Here is a 22,524-nt window from a genome sequence, read left to right as displayed (position 1 = left end):
AGAAAATGAAGAAGTCTACATCACATGGGATCATACATTACCAACAGTTCGAAAGATAGATGCTAGAAAACCGGCTATAGTGGTCCAAGAAAAGAAGACAAGAGTAGCATTAATCATTGAAATTGCCACAACCAGTGACTACAGTGTCTTGTGTACAGAGAGATACAAAGTCATAAAGTAGCAGAATCTGCAGGCAGAAATGAGAGCAATGTGGAAGATAGATACCCAGCCAGTTTCAATAGTAGTAGGAGCAACAGGTCTTATAAAAAAAGAATCTACAATCGTATTTAGATAAGTTACCAATACATGTAACTCCATATGAACTGCAGAAAGAGTCATTACTGGGCACATTGCAAATTGCAGGTGTCGCGAAGAGCACTACTGGCGGACATCAAAGATTGAAACAATACTAATTTCATGAACTTTAATCGTACTTTGACGTAGGAATGGGGTCCATTTCCATCATGGTATTAGAAACCCAAAAGACTTGGAGAAATTAAAAAACACATACCTCTAGATATGCTTAACACTGTTTGTATGATACACAGCAACAACAAAATTCCGACAGAAATAAGAGTATTAACACACCTGCTCTAAAAATTTGCCTAATTCTAATGTAACAGTCTACTTAACAGCCAGCCTGGTGGGTATTGAAGCAGTAATTCTATAAATTGGGGTAACATAAATGCTCAGCTGTAGTACTTGTCTCTGTCAGTGCGATGCATTCAAAATTCCTGATTTTAACAATATGCAGTAATATCTTTATTTAAATGACATGTAGAGATTCCAGATGTAAGTGAACTACTAAAGCATATAGTTGGTCTCACTTGCATCCAAAACTGCTACATAGCCCCCATCCAAAAAAAATCCTACCACATCTCACTCATCATCTGAGTAATTACATCAGAAAAGTTTCATTCTTCTCCCCTAACTGCAGCTTGTCAATTTAATGATTTTGTAGCTGACTAAGCAATAAGGTCATAACAAGCCTCAACAGACTCATGACAGACTAATTCACTGTTAAAGCAAAGTATAACTCTGAATGCGTTAGCTGTGAAGTTAAGTTCCAGACCAGAGGTAGCACTGCTAATATATAACTAAATGGGAATGGAGCACCATTATTGATTCAGCATTTATTTAAACAGGAAGGGCTCTGGATGAGTCAGACACATTTTAGCAATTAAGTGGTTCTTTTCTGATTTCTTTCTTTGTGCCACTGCCCCTTTAGTTGCCCAAGTACAGGCTAGCTTACACAGCATATGCCTACTAGTGTCACCAAGTTTATGTGGAAGATAAATGACTGCCCTGTGCAGCACCTGCGTAGACTGTGCAGGGCAGAGATGCATCATTTTCTTGTTCTGAGTGTTTTTTTTCTAGTAGGTGAAGAGATAGTGATGTTAAAAACCACATTCCCGGGAAACATTTCTGCAGTCTTTATTACTTCAAATGAAATAAGCACTGAAGTGAATGCATGGAGAACAAACTGATTATTTAACATAACACTTCACTTGCTTTCCAATTTAAAGCCTTCTGCGGGAGTCACAGTCCACTCCAGCCAAATGCTCATGCTGAGAGCTCATGTCTGTTTGTAGATGAAAGTTTATTTTGTATATAAAATAATACGTTACAATAAGTACAGCAGAAAAAGAAATTGAGTTGAGGGACTTAATGTATTAAATATTATGAAGGTTTAGTATTCTTTCCAAAACCTCTACACCCCAACAATCATTGCAAATTTATGATACAAATCAAAGAACTGTCAAGGAGTTCACATTTTTTTTATCCCGTCTGGCTTTTCTGCCACTTAAATGTGAGTATTCTGAAATTACTTTACCCTCACCTTATTAATTGTGAAATTCATGGTATGTTTTTCTCATGCACCTTTCAGTCTTGGGTATGTTATACAAATTCATCTGTGACAGATTTATAAATCACAGCTCAAGAATTTTCATACACAGTACTTTTATCTTCTTATGCAGATAAAAGATTTTGAAGGGTTTTGCCATATTTCTTTGAACCAGTTTAGATACTTTGCCAAGTGCTCATGAGTGGAATAAATGACAACCTTAAGTAATATTAACATTTCTAGACCCAGCTTGTCCTCATATCATCATAAAACGACTGGCAGGTGTGAAGCAGAATTTTCAATGTCTGACATAAAGTAAATAAAACTGATCTGTTAAGAAATGCACACACTGTTGAAGGTAGACATAATTTCTTTTTTCTAATAACCAATGTGTGTAAATAGAAATCTTTATAACCTTAATGGTATTTAATTGTATTTTTATCTTGTGACTGTAACATGACTAATGTCTTACAGTTGCTTTACATTAATTATCATTTCACAACTTATTTTGTTAAGCTATACATTTTGCAACGTTTAACAGGGCACCCAGAGGAAATGCCGTGGATTCATTAAACTCTGTGTAGACTTCACGTGAAGCCCACACAGAGTTTACATGTGTGCACGGTGATCTGCAGTGAGCAGTAGTGCTCATTATCTCTTCATGCCGTGCACTGCATACTGCATTAAAACATAAATAAGCATGGTTTTGTGGCTGGCAACAGTGGTGCTGAGCATGAAATCATTTAAAGCAAGATGGATAGCAATCCTGTTTACAGCAGAGCACAGTCGGTTACTGAGTTTGCATGGAAAGTCACTATGATCACCAGGGCTTAATATATATAAGTTTCCACAGCTCAGTCTCTTAGTGCAAGAAATCTGGACAAAGCCCAACATAATGGGGGGGGGGGATAATGACCCAGAAATAGGGACAGATTCTACATATTTGCACATTAAGATACCTTTTCTGAAGGATTTGAAGTCTGTAATTTTTTAGTAGCATCAGTTCTGAGATCATCCCAGTGATATGGCAGAAAACCACAAATGTTATAAGAAATAGACCACAAGATATAAGAGAAGTTTGGACATACTGCATAAATCTGGACAGTTGAGAGGTATGTGTATGGTCCAAACACAGTACAGGACAGTGTCTACAATACAGAGTATTGTGAAATCCCATTCCTGGCATTCTGTTCTGATGATGTGTAAATGATCTGTAAGGGTACATGTACTGCCATGTAAAATAAACACCCAGGAAAGTGTGTGTATTCAGTAGGGACACATAGATGAATTTTAGGAATGAACACAGGGAAAGGGGACAGGTGAAACAACCTAATGTGCAGCAGATGAGGGCATGTCAATGGAAGGCAGTTGTAGCAGCAGGACCAGTCACCATATCAATATGGTACAATAGGGACTACACAGTGCAAATGTGTATTATGTGACTGTCACACCAGGTGACATAAGAGTGGGGAGATGTCTGTGTGAGATAAGCATCCTTACATGATCAGTGCAGAGGACATCTATAAGTGATGTTATATACAACTGAAGTGGGGTGCATACTTTGAAGCTGTGCAAACTGAGTTGCCTGAATATGAGTATAATCTCAGCAGAGGTCTTCAGCAAGTGGGACACAGGCAAAGGCTCATGGACAATATTAAAAGAAGCATGCACTATCATGGACAATAGAATAATACCACTAATAATCCCATGTTTCTGACATAACATGTGATTTAGAGTGGTTAGAGATGGTTCTGCACAAACACACTTATACAGCTATTATGACATGTCTGCACTCTATGAGAGTAATCATGCAAACTGTCCTGACACTGTAACATTTGGTGGAGGTGTTAGGAGTTAGGAGGAACACTGCTATACCTGTATGTAACATTATGATCAATACAGACTAGTTAACTGTGTGAATGGCATACAATATATATATATATATATATATATATATATGTGTGTGTGTGTGTGTGTGTGTGTGTGTGTGTGTGTGTGTGTGTGTGTGTGTGTGTGTGTGTGTGTCAGGTTACCCGTGACATTAATATTGTCAAACAGCTATGTATGTACTCTGTGAATCACTAGAACAGATATTACACATGCATCTGGTGTAACAACTTAATGGGGTTTCTGCACCATCAGACAATGTTTATGCCACAAAAGGAATACCTGGGTATGGCCATTAAGATGTATGACAGCTCACTGTGGCAAAGGTGGTACACATCAGTTACACATCACTGGAAAATGTGAAGTGAGGTACACAAAGAATGGTGCTCAGTTGTTGGTGTGATGAAGCTTGTGAACTGTGGAAGTATCATGGCCTGTGATGTGGATGTCCTTCACATACTTAGTAGTTGTGTTACATATAAGGGAGTAGTCAAGTACTGTGGCCACATGCCATCTACCCCAGGGCACAAGTCACGTACCTATTGGTCTAATTATAGGGTGTGATGTCTACATTATAATTTGGTTATGTGTTTGTTTTTCAGATGTAACAAATTCCCCCATCTTTTTGTGTCATTGCAGGTGTTGTCATGGCTGTGGCAGTGTGTGTTGATACTGTCGGTATTATAGTAATATCACAGTTGAAGTCAGTGATTGCCCACAATCTCTCGTCCTTCAGACAGCTGTTTAGACACAGGATGTATATGTCATTTGTGATGTCTGTGACTTAAATAATGGACAGGAAAGGGCCTATCATACAGCTCTGATGTACGGACTTGATCACTGGAACTGAGATATGGTTCACTTCACACATTTCAACACATTTAGATGCCATGTATGTGATCCACTGGTCTCTCCACTTGGTGATATAAGTGTTTATGGCCACATCTGACAATGTTGAGTGAATACCTAACTTTGGATTTGTGTCAAATGTCTTGCACTTGTCAAGTTCAAAAGGATGATAGTGTTGCCAATGTACATATCCTCACTGAACTCTTTCAGGATATCTAACAGATGAAACAGACATGATATAGCATTAACAACTCAAACAGGTCTGTTGCACACAGCCGGGATATTACTAGTATCCATTTAGTAAAAGGTCCATGATAACATGTTGGTCTACCTCACTGATGAGTCAGGACATGTCTATGCATGCATGAGGAGGGCGCTGTCTCCCCATTTCACATGGAAGAAGTTTAATGTACACCCTTCTACAGGAACATATTCTGCGTGAAGGGTGAGTTGAAGTGTATATTCAACCATGTCAGGAAGGTGTATGTGCTGACTCATGCGATAGGTGGTCTGTGATGTTGTCACAGCCCATTGATTCTATTTGATAGGGATAGATGAAGGTACAACAGTGAATGTTGGATATCTTAATCTGGCCTAGGGTTTGGACATGATCCCCCATGCAGGAATCATTGAGAAACTCACCCAGCTAGGAATTAACTCTTACATCACTAGATGGGTAACCAGCTGACTCACTGCCAATCACATACTGTGAAAGTTGGTGATTCACCCTGTACCAGTAGAGCTGTCACCACTGGCATACCCCAGGGATCTGGGTTTGGCCCTTTACTGTTTGGATTCAATTTCTCAACAATTCAGGCTAAACTATATGGTCTTTGTCTTACTGCATTTGCTTATTCTTGCATACTGGGTGCAATCATTGAGTCCACCTATAATGATAACATACTAAAGGAGGGGCTAACACAGGCAAATGTTTGGTGGCAAACCCACATGGTCTACAAATAAATGCAAACATATCTCTGCATTTTGTCCTTCTGCAAACTGGAATTCCCTGATAATTACAGCATTGACAACAGTCCCGCTATGCTGAAACCCATGCAAACATGTCTCTATATTTTGTCCTTCTGCAAACTAGAATTCCCTGATAATTACAGCATTGAGAACAGTCCCGCTATGTTGAAACCCAGTGATGCAAGCACTGGGATCACATGTAGATAGCAATCTGAACTTTGACCACCAAGTGTCCACACTAGTATTGAAAGCCTATGTTGTGCACATCATAAGTCAAGCCATCATATTCAGATCTGAAGATTATACTACAGCACTGTACTTGAATCTTATCAGCACACTAATAGAGTATAATGTTCTCTTTTGCATGTACCTCACCAGACACATGCAACAGCTGGAGAGAACACAGGGGTTTCTCACCAAGAAATCACAGGGCCTACAAACCTTGCCATGATGTATGTGGATAGAGTGAAAGCCATGTTACTGTAATCTGGATCATACAAGATGAGGTGATGTCTGCCTGGCCTCCAGGCCAGTCTCTCACCCTGCTCTGGTGGGAATAGTGCACATCCACAAATCCAATCAAGCTGATGGCATTAGAAGTGTCTGTGGAGGAGAATTTGGTAATAACAGTGCTCCACATGCTGGTGTAAAAGGCTCTGTCTAATGTCAAGCAAGAGCACAAACCCCCACACACCCCAGTTAATTGCAGTGAGAATTGAACCCCTACCTAAGTACACCAAGTACAGAACTCTGTATTTAAGGCAAGCACAACATCTGACTTGGATTGTCTCAGTCACCACTTTATAGCTGATGACATCAGCGGTGTCTGGTGAGGAGAATATGGTAATAGCAGTGTCTCACATACTGGTGTAAAAGGGTATCTCTAATGTCAAGCAAGTGCACAAACACACACTCACACACACCCCAGCTGACTGCATTAAGAATAGAACCCCTACCTAAGTACACAGAGTATAGAGTTCAATACCTTATGTAAGTGTCTTGGCACAAGTCTGACTTTTACAAGGCTGCGGGACAACTTATATTGGATGACATCAGAAATGCATGTAGGAGAGAAAATGTGGGAGGCCTGCATGAAATGGATATGTAGACCTGTACATGTGTCAAAATACTGTCAATTCATGGGATTGGATTGGTAACTGTAGGAAACACACTTATGCTCTTCTGGCTACACACACACACACACACACACACACACACACACACACACACACACAACACACACACACGCGTTTGACTGCAGTGAGAACAGGTGCAATATTTGTCAGCATGGAAATGATCAAGAGACCATACTGCTTTGCCAGTGATGGTCTGCACCTCTCCTCTCTAGGCTTTCGAATATTAGCTAAAACATTGTTTTCCCCATAGTGCCTTGTTTAGGCAATGCCAAACTGAAAGCTCTTCTGACATAGCAAATCAAAAACCAAGAAAAGTATTACTACTCAGTGCTAAGAGTCTAAACAAAAACATTCCACTCCTTAGAAGTTCTCTTGACCCTAGAGAATGCTGATGTCTGTGTTGTCGATGAGACATGGTTAAAAGCCACAGAGAGCACACTAACAGTGCAAGGTTATAATGCTTCCACACATTTAGGCCAGCTACTTGACAGTCAGAGACTAAAGGTGGAGGTGTCTCTGTTTACACCAAAAATAAATATACTTCAAGGTTGGTCAAACAGGGCAATGCACTTGAGCTACTCCATTTCAAATCACCATAGGTAAAATCCAATACCACTTCCTTGCATGCTATAGGTCCTCCTCTATGACTCAGAAAACCCATACCATGTGTTTAAACATATTAGAAACACTAACTTTCCAACCCAATATCATATTCATGGGTGACTTTAATTACCCCACTATTAACTGTGAATCCTATACAACACCAAACATATATGCACAGAGATTTCTGGATTTTGTAAACATAAACTATCCGGACCATATAGTCAATACACCAACCATGGGTGCAAACATACTGGAGCTGGTTCTCACTAATATGGGAGACTGCTGCACACCCCCTACTGTAATGCCTTCCCTGGCAGGGTCAGACCACAAAATGGTCTCCTTTGAAGAAGAAATAAAACCTGGACCCCCAGCTGAACCTTTAATATTCAAGAACGATTCTAAGGCTAACCTCTTTATATTAAGTGAGAACCTGGCAAAGTTTCAAGCCCCTATAAACTCTAAGAACATTGCTGCCTATGCAGAACTCTTCTCAGAAACCCTATACAAGCATGTTAATAGCTGCATAAAGGCAGCTGTACCCACCAGGAAGAAGTACAGAACTAACTCAAAAAACAAACCACCCTGGTGGAATCACAATATCAATAGGCTGTATAACAGGAAAAATAAAACCAAGGCAAAAATTAGGAGGTGCAGCATCTAGCAGTATAAAAGCACTCCCAGTAATCTAAACTCAGAGGATAAATAAAGTCTACCAAAGCCAAATTTGAGGTAACTTTGGCCTCCCAGGTCAAGGACAACCAAAAAGCATTCTTTAGCTATGTCCGTAACCTCAAAGGCACTACACAGTTGTGTGCAGAGCTCATTGTAAATGGAGTTATTGAGTCAGAAAATATAGCAAACCTCCTGGCTGATAAACACATCTCCAACTTTATCTCTTTCTCCCCCTCAACCTTCTCTCAGGAAATATCATCAAATATAACTCTCCCTACTATCACTAGGGAACAGGTCCTTAATGGTCTCTCTAAGACTAAGAACACTGTATCAGTGTGCTCAAACAATATCCCAGGATACCTTCTAAATAGCATGAAACACGACCTACCAGGCCCTCTGGAATTATTATTTAACTGAAGCATCCAAACAGGCTTCATGCCTCATCAATGGAGAAAAGCAACAGTCATTCCTCTGCACAAACATGGGTGATATACAGACCCATAAGCCTCACTAGTCTTATATGTAAAGCCATGGAAAGAATTATTATGGAGATGATTGATAGAGAAATAGAGATCAATAGAGAAATAGTAAACCTCCATACCATACCTCCCAACTGTACTGAATTACTCATTTTTTACCGAGTTTTGGGGTCCAAATAATGGGGTGCCACGATTCCTGAGTGGCACCCCTCCATTTCTGACTTTTCCAAGCTTTTTATTTTTAATTTTTCCCTGTTTTGAGCTGATGTCATCATATACACAATGACGTCAGCTCTGTCAAGGCTATCAGCCTGTCAGAATTGAGCTCAAGGGCTCCACATTTCCTGCTGGCTCATTTTTATGAATATGTTTCCATGATCTGCGAGTGCAAGCGGGAAACAATTATTCAAATGAGAGCTTTCGCTTTATTTTCAAAAGAGCTTTATTTCTTTTGGCTCTAGATTTCAAATGGATATATCTGTGGGGATTAGGCTACACTTGTGAGTGCCATTCAGGGAACCAGGTAGGAACATTTTTTTCTGGCTCAATGAAGAGATGTTTATCATCCTGTGATGTTTATTGGCTGCACTTGTGAGCTGTTATTCTGTGAAGATCTTCTGGCTGAATGAAGTGTGTGTGTGTGTGTGTGTGTGTGTGTGTGTGTGTGTGTGTGTGTGTGTGTGTGTGTGTGTGTGTGTGTGTGTCCAGCTGTTCTTAGTTTTGACTGAGGTACATGCAGCTTCTGAAAACCGATAATTGTTTGATAAAAGGTGGCGTATTATACTAAGTATTATGGGTAATTACATGTCTTTAGTTATGTTGTTTTGCATTGCATCGTCTGACCATTTCTAGGTTAATAGCACGCAGCCCCCCTTTGAATAATTGTCCCTGATTCTGATGGCATGTGACGCATTGTTGTAAACCTGAATGTATGTAATAGGAATGAATAACAAATGTTAAGTTAGCACCGTACTAATGATTGGAGTTCGGATCGGAACTTTTTTTTCCATTAGTACACTGTGGCCAGTGCCCTCTCCTTTTACTCACAGCCCTCGGTGCATGTCTGCTGTGGACCACAGCTCTGCTCTCACAACCTTCCTTCAACAAAATAAGAAACCTGGAAGACTTTTAATTTCAGACTCAGAGGGACATTCTTCATAATGAGGTACACTTGTTGAGATATGATCCCGGCTCTTACAACCTTCCTTCAACAAAATAAGGAACTTGGAGGAATTTTAATTTATGACCCAGGGGGACGCTCTTCATAATGAGGTACACTTGTTGAGATATGGTCTTGGGGAAAATTAAACTGCAATTCTTGCAAGGAGCAGTGTATTCAGAAAGTGGCAGTCACATCTCTCAGCTCACCCTGATTTTCACTCATATTTTAGCTCCATCCCTCTTAATACCTCCTAAAACTGGTGACTGTTGGAGAAAAGGTGGCAACTGCATTTCATAAATGATAATAATTAGAGTGAGAGAATTCTTTTACTTCAGAAAATGTATATTAATTTAGATTCTCTTACTCTCTCAATTTTTCATCATGTTAATAGTGCTGACATTTTAAAAGTGTCCCTGATTATTTCTGGATTTCTCCACGATTTCTTGAGAGCTGTGTAGTACAGCTGGACTTCGTATGCTATTTTGGAGTCCTCCAGCTCCTTGCAGAAGTGTTAGTAAATGTTGGACATAGGCACATGAAAAACTAAGTGCCCCACCTCACTTCCCCTTTTACCAGTCCTTCTGGCACTATGAGCGTGCACATTCAGTAGAACCTAAGTGGCGCATGTCATACAGCCCTACACACACGCACACACACACACACACACACACACACACACATTGTTAGTAACGCACATTGTGTGCAATAGTTGGATTAGCATGCCTTAGGGAATGTGAAATGTGCACTTACAGAATTCCGATGTAATAACATAATGGAATTACTGTCGTAGTGCACTGTGTTTCCAGGAAACAAGTGTGTGTGTTACTTTGATACCTCTCAACAGTTCACATGTTGATTTATAATGTTGGTTGGCTGTTCATAAAATGTGGTTGTCTAGTAAATCCTGAGAATTTAATTCACTAGGTAAAATATATTGGAGTGTCAGACATCATATCCTTCAGAAAATACTTGCTAAGACATTCTATCTTTCTAGCAACCTTGTTAAGTTTATAAGAGCAATATTTAAAACTGTTCCTGAATTTTGTGTATTTTCGGCTTTGCTCACATTTCTTGAATTTAGAGGTTGAGAAGTATTATTATTGTTAATGATGTCCTCTCAGTCTTGCTGAGCTGCATTCAGTGACTCTCCTGAGGGGAATGGCAGCACTACCTTTGTCCTTCTGTTACGATGATTTTAGTACAATGAAAATTAGGCAAAGCGCTTCCGTCTTTTTTTTTTTTTTTTTATTTCACTTGCTTGACAGTGAGAAAAAAATATTTTCAGTCCGTCAGGTTCAGAAAATAACAATGTCTTAAACTTAAAAATGTAGCACAGAGCAGAGAGAGAGATGGGTTAACTTTTATTTGGAAATACCAGCTTTCAGAAGTTGCTCTATGGGCATGTGCACTCTTTGTTTTTGTTTTGTTACAATGCTGTTTATGTATGTGAAAATGCCCTCAATTTAATATACCTGGTGGCTAGAGTTACTCAGTCTCAAACGCTGTACCTTGGGTATAGGGTAAAAAGAGCCTAAAGTCCCTAGCCACCACCACTTCTGAATTAAAGCCTCATATTTTTGATCTGTTCCTCATAAAATTTGTGGTTTTCAGGATTTTGGCAAATTGCTGAAGGACTGAATTCACTAAATAATGACAGGCATTTGAATTTCAGACTTCATATTCTTCAGAAACTAAATGGTAACACAAAACCTTTTATTCTAGCAATTTTCTAAGTTTATAAGGTCAGTATTTGCAATTTGTCCCTATTTTGGGCTGTATTCCCCAATTATTGGCTTTGTCCAGGCTTTTTGTGCTAAGATGTTGAGACTAGAGCTATGGTGAGAAGTAAGAACTGAAGTCACTAAATGATAGCCATTAAAGTTTCAGTCTTCCTACCTTTCAGGAAACTGCTGATTTGGTATAGTAGTATGCTACCCTGACTATAGTGCACAGGGCCCTGGGTTCAAGACTTGGCAGTGAAATGCATTGTGGTAACACAACATTTTATTCTAACAACTTTCTAAAATGTTTATCCGCCCCCCCCAAAAAAAAAAATTTAATAGAAAATAAGTGCAAGAAGCTGTGCAAGATGCCTATGGCTTACACTAATGTCATTTTATATATATATATATATATATATATATATATATATATATATATGTATATATATATATATATATGTATATATATATATATATATATATATATATATATATATATATATATATATGTATATATATATATATATATATATATATATATATATATATATATATATATATATATATATATATATATATATATATATATATATATATATATTGTGGGTGTGTGGAAGTAGACTTTTATAATGAACATGTTCTGAATTGGGCAGTTTTGTCATTTTTGGTTCATGCATTTTGTTTCATTGCCTACTGGAAAAATCTTCTGTTTAAAATGTGCTCTCTCTAACAAGTGTGCAGTATTATACAAGGAATATAATTTAATAAAGTCAGGAAGATGTGTCAAACAACACATGTATGTTTCTTGTTTTGTCTACAATGGGGCCAATTATTTGAAAACAGCCCACAGGTAATCTTTATCCACCACTGGTCAGATGCATTTTCTTTGGATGTGGTGTGTGGATTTCAATGCTGTTTCAATGAATGTGAGTTTCAATGGCAGAGAAGTTTTAATGCCAAGTCTATTTTCATTGTGAGACAGTATTGCGTTATTTAGTAGATGTCTTAGTGCTTGTGCATTGTGCTATAAAATGTAAAAATAAAATCTAAATAATCATTGTAGAAGTAAAGCAGTATGCACACATTAGTTTTTATGGTAAATTGGGAAAAAATAGACAGGTAATGGGACATTTGAATGGCTGCAGGGGGACTCTGGTGCCATATTTTGGTTGCCTGTTCTTCAGTTTGCATTTGAAAGATGGTATCCCACAATTCCATTGGGGTGGGCGGGGTTACATAATTATGTATACAAATTTGATGTTAATCAGCGTACAGATTTGTACCTATTTTTTATGGGCCTTGTCCAGATTTTTGATTTTTACAGGTTGAGAGGCATACTCCAGACACTGGACCCAACCCAGTTTGGTTTGGTGGACTTAAAGTCAGCAAAGCAGTGGATGAGGACATAATCATTCACACTGCCTACCTTGACATGGTCAAGTCATTTGACACAATACCCTACTCGGCTGTTGTTGACAAACTCAAGAAGTTAAGTACAAACCTGTATGTCACCCAGTGGTTAGTCAACTGGTTCACAGACACGACCCAGGAAGTTAGAATTGAGGATTCCATCTCTAAAAAGAGGTCATTCACAAGTGGAGGCCATCAGTAATCAGTCCTTGGACCACTCCTTTTTGGTATTTAATTCTCAGAAGTCAAGACCAATGTCAGTGGTCTCTGGCTGACTACATTTGCAGATGATTGCAAATTAGGAGCTGTCATTGAATTTCACACTGACACAAATGTTCTCCAGAAGGGGCTGACATAGACAAACATCTGGTGTCAGAGCCATGGACTAAAACTAAATGTGAAGAAATGCATAATAGTATCCTTTGGGAAGTCATCCATCCATGGAAACTATCATATTGACAACACACCCCTTAGAGTTGACCCAGTAGTCAGGGACTTAGGGGCACACATAGAGAGTAATGTAGCCTTTGACCATCATGTGTCTACAGTGGTGAGGAACTCATTATATGTGGAGTGACTTATAAACAAAGATATGGCATCTAAGTTCAAGGAAGTCATTGTTCCACTGTATTCAGCATTCATCAGACATATAATTGAGTACAATTGCCCCTTTGGAATATACCTAACCAGGCATATCCAACAATTGGAACGTCCACAGAGGTTCCTCACTACAAGAATACAGGACATAAGTAAAATGCTCTATGCAGACTGCCTCAAGGCTTTATCCCTGTATTTTGTCTCCTACAGGCTTTTGAGGGAGATCTATGCCTGGCATATAGGGCATTGTCAGACACCACTCTGATGGGCCTCCTGCATATCCACAAAACAAAAGCACCATAATTAACCTTGCATGTGATATAAATAGGACCTGCTGGAGAGATAGGTATGTATCTCAGAGACTACCCTATCTATGGAACAGGTTGCCTATCCATGTTAAGCAGGTTCCTCCCTAATGCAATTCAAGTGCAGCTTGGACAATTGGATTGGAAACCAAAAATTAATTCCTGGTTTGTCACCTATGTCTCTAATGGACAGAGGTAACCTGTAAATGGTTCATCTCCCAGGCCCATGCTTACACTTATCAAGGTTATCAGAATTTGTCAAAGATTTGGGATGCATGGCTAGGCTTAAAAAGGTCCTTGTCATCATTATACTAGTAAACACCTATAAACTTACAAACCCCTACCTATCTTAGTACACAGACTTGCCAATTTTATTTTTAAATTCAGTAAGATAGGGATGCTGGATAAAAGATGAAGGTATTTCTGGATGAGGTAAGTTGGTAGGTGAGGAAGCAAATGTAAGCGAGCAAGACAAACAAGATAAGATAGAAGAGTGGTGATGGACACAAAAGGTTAGGGGATACCATGATTGGGGTGAGGGAGGGGATAACACACACTCATGCCCATCAAATAGTAGACAGTGAGATTTGAGTCCTCATCCACTGGACTGTCATTGGTGTCCTCTTACTCCATTGGCAGTTGGAATGCTTGATGTGTTGTCCTCCTATGTACCATGAGAGACAGCAACCTCTCCATCTGGCATAAGTGTACACCAATGGTGCAGTGCATGACCCTACACACCAACTCTGGCATCTCCCAGTGGGTGATGAAATCCCCACCTCTGCCACTGCTTCCAAAGGGTACCACTGTACCAGCTTCTGAGACAGTACTATTGGGGGCAGCAGAGGCAGTGCTGCCACGTTGAGTCCCAGATTTGATTGGCATTAATGCTGGAGCCAGTGGAGCAGGTGCAGGCTGATCCACTGGGGATGGCCTACCTTGCTGTGCTGTGTAGTATTTAGTGATTTGGCACACATGAATAACATGGAGACATTTTGATGACACATAATAGAAAATAAAAAAGAGAGAAAAGGTTTGGGATGAGAGAAAAAGAGATACATTTAGTACCATCATATGTGACATACAATGCATTAACACAATTATACATCTATTTTATCTGAAGTATTCCATTTAAGTATACATCCTAACAAATGTACACTATATGTACAGATTACTGAAAGTAATCCTTGAAATGTGCATATATTGGACATATGCATGTTCCAGTTATACAGATTACAGTTAACAGCAGGGTATTTATACCACTTGTATAAATTTTAGTTTAATGTAAATATTAAAGAAATGCAGAACTGTATAGTTGTAACTCATGGTATCTGAACCCAGAACGTCTGACTACAGTCTTATATTTGACACCTAAATTTGGTTTGTGCTAATAACTAATGTATGCATACTTGCTTTTACAGTTAGGATATGCATGCTCAATTTGTTACAACTGTATAAAAAACAAAAATCTATCTTTAACTTTTAAAGCTTCTATAATACTTCTCTTGTGTTTTATAAATACCACTTGCTTCCCTCAGTCTCTCCATTCGAGCAGCATGAGCACGGTGATTGAACTCTATGTCAGCATTAGCTGTGGAAAGAATAGAAAAGAACAGCAGAACATTATCCATATCAGTCTTGCCTATATTTAGCTTTCTAAGTATGACAAATACTCTCTTATTGTCATACTTATACAGCTGTGGTATGTCTACAGTCTCAAATTCAGTCAACCAGTGGTTGAGGGTATTCCTTTTGTACCTATGTAGGTCATTAAAATGGTATCTTTACTGTACTTAAGTCCGTGGAATGCTGGTAACACTGAATACAGCTTGAGCCAAACTACTGCATGCCTCAGACTTGGACTGGGAGCCAGAAAAGTCCCCCTTCAGAAGCCTTTGGCTGTGGCACTTTGCAAGGAGTCCAGTAAATATTCTAGACTCCTGGACACCCCACCTCTGTAGCCTAAACTAGACAGCTGCCTCACTAACTCCAGCCATGTCAAACATCCGAATTAGAGCAATGGAAAATGATGCTTTCCCGCCAATTCCAGTTATCATGTCTACTGGTAGTGCCAAACCTGATCAAGGATGTCAACCAGGTTTGCATGATGTTAAGCAGAGAGCAGCAGTGCCAAGCAGGGATGACATAAATATTTGAAATAGGAAGGTTAATCTGACACTTGACCTTAGTTTGAGGGGTGTCTAGTGAGGCTTGGAAATATGTATTTTATTTATTTAACATTTGTTTACTGGGAAAGTTTGACTTATAACAAAGTCAATTTTCAGCAGAGTCCCAGAGAGAAGTGCTCCAGAAGTATGTCTTTGAAATGTGGGAGGAAACCAGCGCACCCATTGGAAACCCACACTAACACAGGGAGAGCATGCAGACTCCACACAGAAGGCAGCCCAGTTGAGAATTAAACCAAGGAACCTCTTGCTGTGAGGCGACAATGCTACCAATGCACCACTGTGCTGTATTGAAAAGTGGAAGGTAACTGTTAGGTGAATTAAGTTATAGACATGCATTTGAGGCATATATGTCATGACCTGATGTATTTGTTTTGGGCTTTATACAATAATAAAATTGATTTTTAAAGTGTGGGAGTCAAACGTAGGCATAAGGGACTAAACATTTTCTTCCACAGTGTTGATTTTCCATCTTTGCCTCAGAAGAATTGGCATAGTCAGGGATGATTCATTAATTCAGCTGACAGTCTGAGGTGTTACACATGTATGTGTGTGACCTGACAAGGTTCTTTATATAGATCCAGTTGTGTATGTGTCTTACTTAATTGTGAAGGACATACAAGTCTAGATAACAGAATTATACTTACAGAAATATAGTAGACAGTATACTCTCAGTCATACATCTGAAAACACACTAAGGATGTTTTATCCCTCATACATATAATTCATATCAGTCTGGGATGTCCTGTATTGGAACCCATGATAATGTGTATGACAGTCCTACACTTTCACCTGTTGCCACAAGAATGTTGAAATAGCACTTATCTGTCTTACAGTTCATTACTATAAACTACACTGTCACAGCAGTAAAAACAGATTGTATACCCTGTACTAGAACCCAGGACCATTTGTACTCCACCTCTACACTTACACTTGCTGCCACAGGAGTAATTTAATGACAGTTCCGTAATTTCCTACTCATTCTAAAGTCCTCTGTGTTAACCTCTATGCAACGCTGCTTAGCGTGTTTGCGTGGTGCCCAACAGAATTAGTTGAATGCATCCATTTTTAATTGTTGGCTGTCTGTGCCCTGTCCACAGGTGTTTCGTGACTGCAGCTGTTGAGGAAAAAATGCAACCATGTATTCCTATTGAGACACCCGGCAAGCTTTCTGTGTGGGCCACTAGTCCAGTTTGCACATTGTTAAGCATTGCACAAATGAGATAAGCACAGACAAACCTGACATTCATTTTTCCCATTTCTCCTGTTTGAGCTAATCACTCACTGCACAAACAATGGCTAAAAATAAATAAAATAAAAAGGAAAATTAGTTGAAATGATGAAAACCAATTTGTGATATAAACACTACAAAATGTTTATTAGTACACATGGAATATTTTTACATAGCTCTGGATTTGAACTCTAACTCCAATGAACATTCAGAACACAGTAAGTGTGCCTTATTGCTCTATGCCATGCAAACAGCTTTGCAGCAGGGAATTGAAATCATTCTGCATGCTACCAACTGCAATACCATCCACAGTACTAAGAAACCACATATATAAATTTCAGATGTTGCTCACTAAGTGATCACACAACCATTTATGACTATTGCTTGCAAAAATGCAGCTCTGTCTTACTTCTCTGTGTTTGTTGCTCATCCTTTATCTGACCAGTAATCTGAGATATGCAATTTGTAAGGTATTCTATATCCTTGTCCTTAAAATATATGAGGATATTGAATGGCAATAATATACCATTGTCAACTGAAGGGGAGGTTGTATGATAATGAAAAGAACCTGTGAATTGAGTCCTGATTACTTAATTTCCAGCCTTGATACAATTAATTATATACACTTTGTAAGTTTAACCTGACATACCCACTGGAGGTAGGGCAGTCTACAATGATGTTGTGTTTTCCTTTTCCCTACCTGTAATCATTCACAGATGCAATCCTTTAGCAACAAACACTGAGGGAGTGCCTGCACTGTGTTTTCATCTGCTACACAGAGACAAACATTTGGGATTTAGCAATTCTAATGAGTTCACACCTCATTTGCATCTAAACCATGTTAACAACTCTGAATCTGCACCATAAAAAGGCAACCATATAGCTAAGGAACCCGAAGGTGAGGAGACATGTTTATGTGGAGAACAAGAACAGAGAAGAGGCTATTACTTTGGGATATATCTGCACAGAAGACTACTGAACTTCAGAAGGCATGCTTGTATTTTTCAGCTATTTACTGCAGATGCTGAAATGTTATTAAAGAAAAATCTATTTCATATTTATATAAATATATTAATTAGCCTAGCTACTGTTATCTGTATGCAATACTTGAAGTGTACTGATGACATGCATATGTTTGTCAGGGCATTTCACAGGTATACATGATTGGTAATAGCATAACATGGAATGTTCTGTATTAAATCTGTACATATTTCAGGGAATGTCCATTTGATAGCACTTTTAGCATTTCACTGATGGTTTATAAGTGAACTATATCATTTGCCTGTTCTTTTGGTGTTGACATGCAAAGCTTCATTTCTGTTTTGGCACAAACAAGGATATGTTGCTATTATTACTCTCCCTTGTTTTGCATCCAGTCTTGCTTTGTGTGTGAATGTAATATGTTACAACCACACAATTCTAGATATTTATAATATGAACAACAAGAATTGTGTGAATGTAATATGTTACAACCACACAATTCTTGTTCATATTACAAATATCTAGACTGTTTTATGTTCCTCCAGTGGTTAATACTGAAATGCTACATTTTCAGTTTTACCTGGGAACAGGTATTTTTTAGTTATGTGATACTTATTTTTATTATCCTTTTGTTTTGTTTTAGGATGCCTAGAACTATGGCACCCAGGCATCTCAGTGCCTGAAAACTACCCTTCAGTGACCCTGAGAATCAGGTCCTTGTGGAAGCTCTTAAGTAATATGGTGCATTTCAGTTTGAGAGGGGACATGGAGATATGTCAGGCAGAATGCACATTTGGCAACAGATAGTTGCAGATGTGTAGGTGGCCACAGTGGGACATATGATCAGGTGTGCCATAGGGGCACTGGTGTGATCTCATCTGCACAGAGGAGAGCTACTGCAGCGGTCTGTTTTTGGATGGGTACCGGGGGCAGGCCTGCTACAGACTGACCGCTAACAGCAATGAACAGTTCCTTATATGACATGACATCAGAGTATCAACATACTCTAATGATAATGGCAAAACAGAGGCCCAGTCAGGGGGTGCAAAGGTTGAATTTGATACTGAGGTTGACATACAGCCATACCTTGTAACTCCATCTGACACAACCTGTATGCCTACCCATTCCAGTGAGCCATCAGATATTGGACAGGTGGAGGGTAAGACAATTGATCAGGGACCTGTGGTTACTGTGGCTTCAGTGCCTCTTAACTCTGGCCATAGCCAAAGTGTGGGTGAGGTGTCATGTAGGAGGGTTGTTAGGGTTGCTCGGATGATGCTTGCTATCCATTGTCCACCTGATCAAGGTGTATCTTCCTGTGCTCATCAATGTATGTGTAGGGTCATCATGTTCAGGCATGTTCCCATAGGTCCTCCATAAAAATACTTATTTAAAATTTCATTTTATTTATTGTTTAATACTTCTACTTGCATTTTCGTCTACAAATGATTTTTATTTTTTTCAGCTTTTACTGACAAAAGTTTGGATTGTAGATCTAATAATTCAGAATCCTATTCTCTGATTTTTTTTTTTTTATACCAAGTTAGGGTTTTAACATATATGTAAGCTTTTAATGAGTCCCATATCATTATTTTATTTATCTATGTGGTGTAATTAATATCTAAAAAGAACTGTAATTCAGATAATAACCAGGGTTTGAATTCTTTAATTTTATAGGTTCATAGGTAGGTAGTAGGCTATCAGCCGTAGGGCCTATACAAGCCTAGCCATAATGATTCTCTGGCTATTGCTGGAATTTTGGAGTTAAAGATTAATGGTTTGTACCCATTTTGAAAGTTTTAGTATCAATTAATTGTGGTCTGAAAAGGGGCAGGGAGTGATTGAGAAATTAATGATTTTAGAGTGTAAGTCATGGGCAGCAAATATTTTATCTGTTCTAGTTTGGTTACGAAATCTGTGATCTTGATGGGAAAACAACAAAGATATGTCTCCTTTAAATTTGAAAGTATCTACAAGATGAAATGATTTTACCCACTTGTTTAAAGCTTTTGATACAGCAGATGTATGCAGTGGTCTTTTATTTGTAGTTTCAGAAAAATCAAATATACAGTTAAAATCTCCTCCCAATATTAAGTTGCCTTTATAATTATTGGAAATGAAATCCAAGTGTTTTTTAACAGTTCCTGTTCCAATGCCTGGGAACCAGTATAGATTGGTTAGGGTCCATATTCTGCTATTATATTTAACTATTACTAATGACACAAGGCCTTCATTATCTTCATACTTATAAATAATTTCTGGGTTAATCACATTTGTTTTCCTTAAAATTGTTACTCCTTTTGTCTTTGTCTTATAAGTGGATTGTGTCAATATATATTCCTTGGGATACCATTTGTAATTGTCATTTGTTCTGAAACAAGTTTCTTGAAGGAAGACAATTTGTGCTTTGTTCAGTTTTAAATATTTCATTAGATTTGATCTCTTGCTAGGATTATTTACGCTATTGGTATTTAAAGATAATAAAGTTTAATCCATCTTAGGTTATTTAGACTATGTATTTTTTGTTTTATTGTGACTATTAAACATTTTCCTCTGATAACTATAAAGTATATGTTTGAGCTTTTAAAGGAAATTATTAGTTTTATACTTTGTGTTTACCAATAAAGTAATGTTTTGGTCAGGCATACTAACATTTTTTTTTGTGAAATAGCTAATTTAAATTAATAAATGTTAAAAAAAACTAAGATCCGCACTAGCCATTGAATGAAAATCATTACTAATCTGATGGATAAAACCCAAGTCCATCAGATTACCACTCATACCTTGACAATCCAGAACATCTGAGCTCCATAAATTGAATTATCATATGGAGAATATTTGTAATAGGAATAAGCAATGTTTATATTATTTTGAACAGATATAGTACTATTGTAGATGAGACAGAATTCTAATACAATATAAATGTCTACTTATTGTATAAGCAATTAATATTTACATGAAAGATAGATGACAAGCAATTCAATTATAGTAAAGTAGGATGTATCATATATAAAACCTCAGTAAAAGATTATAGCACACAGTCATTGAACATATTCATCCTTATTGATGAAGTCTTTCAAAACTTATTACTCAATATAAATAGATGGTAATAATATTTATATCTAATGTTTATAATACAATATATTTTACTGGATATATCAGAAGTTATATTTCATTGTTTGCCAGCATTTAAGTAATCACTTTATTTGTTGCTAACTTACTTAAAGCATCAAGTTTGTTTTATGTGAACATTGATGAAAGTTAGTGCATTTTAATTATCAGTGCATCCCTTTCCCCCATTTCCTATACATAATGATTTTCATATCTCTCATTTCTTATTATAAAATGAGTGAAATTATTGGTTAAAAACAACAAATTCACTTATTGTGATTAATGATTACAAGTTCCCTTTCCATATTCATAAATTGCCATTTTATAGCATATGCTGAAAGTTTTTAGATTTAATTGACAACATTCTATTTTGTATAATCAGCAAAGATTAAACTGAGTGATTATTGTCAATTTAATACTATTTGTTCAGAATGTGATTGTTACATTATGTGTCATTCCTAGTTCAGGCTTCTATTGTTTCCATTGAACAACTTTGTCAGTTTGATGTCACGTATAAAACATTAGTTACCTTGGTAACAGCTTAAGTATTATGTATGGTCAAGATGGGTTACAAAACTACAGTTCAAGTTAAAGCAATTATATGACTTTTTATGCACATTTACTTATATGAGAAAATCATCATGCTTCCCCTTGATGTTGAATATAGTGTATGTCATTTATGAAAAATTGAAACTGTAGTGTTATTATACACAAGCCCATGTTATTAAACTGAGTGTCTTTTTCAATTTAATACTATTTGTTCAGAATATGATTGTTACATTCTTTGACATTTCAAGTTCAGGCTTCTATAGTTTCTTTTGAACAACTTTGTCAGTTTGATGTCATATATAAAACATTAGTTACCTTGGTAACCACATAAGTATTATATATGGTCAAGATGGGTTACAAAAACTACAAGTCAAGTTAAAGCAATTACATGACTTGTTATGCATATTTACTTATATAAGAAAAACATCATGCTCATCATTGATGTTCAATGTAGTGTATGTTATTCAATATCTAAATTCAGCAGAATGCTTCATCTTATATGATGATTATATATTTTATGTCTAGAGTTACTAAAATCATGCATTACATAACTATTGTGTGTGTGTGTTTTTTTTTTTTTTGGCTATTGCTTAGTTATTTGAGAGACCACAAGCTGTAATGCTTATTCTTATTATTAGCTCCTTCCAAGCCTGTTAATACAGTCCATAGACGTTAAACTATGAGACCCTTCTTTCTTATTTGTTATAAGTATATTTCCATCCTTACATACACACATATTAGTACTTCAAGCACAGGCAACAATGCCTATCCAGTTTTGCCATAATACCATTCACTCGTTCATGTGGTGTATTTCTAGACTGTTCTTAAAA

The sequence above is a fragment of the Protopterus annectens genome, chromosome 14.part0 (assembly GCF_019279795.1).
Source record: "Protopterus annectens isolate FY-2018-M chromosome 14.part0, PAN1.0, whole genome shotgun sequence".
NCBI classification, from domain to species: Eukaryota; Metazoa; Chordata; order Ceratodontiformes; family Protopteridae; genus Protopterus; species Protopterus annectens.
The sequence above is the reverse complement of the archived record's forward strand: the minus strand, read 5'-3'. Positions refer to the sequence as shown.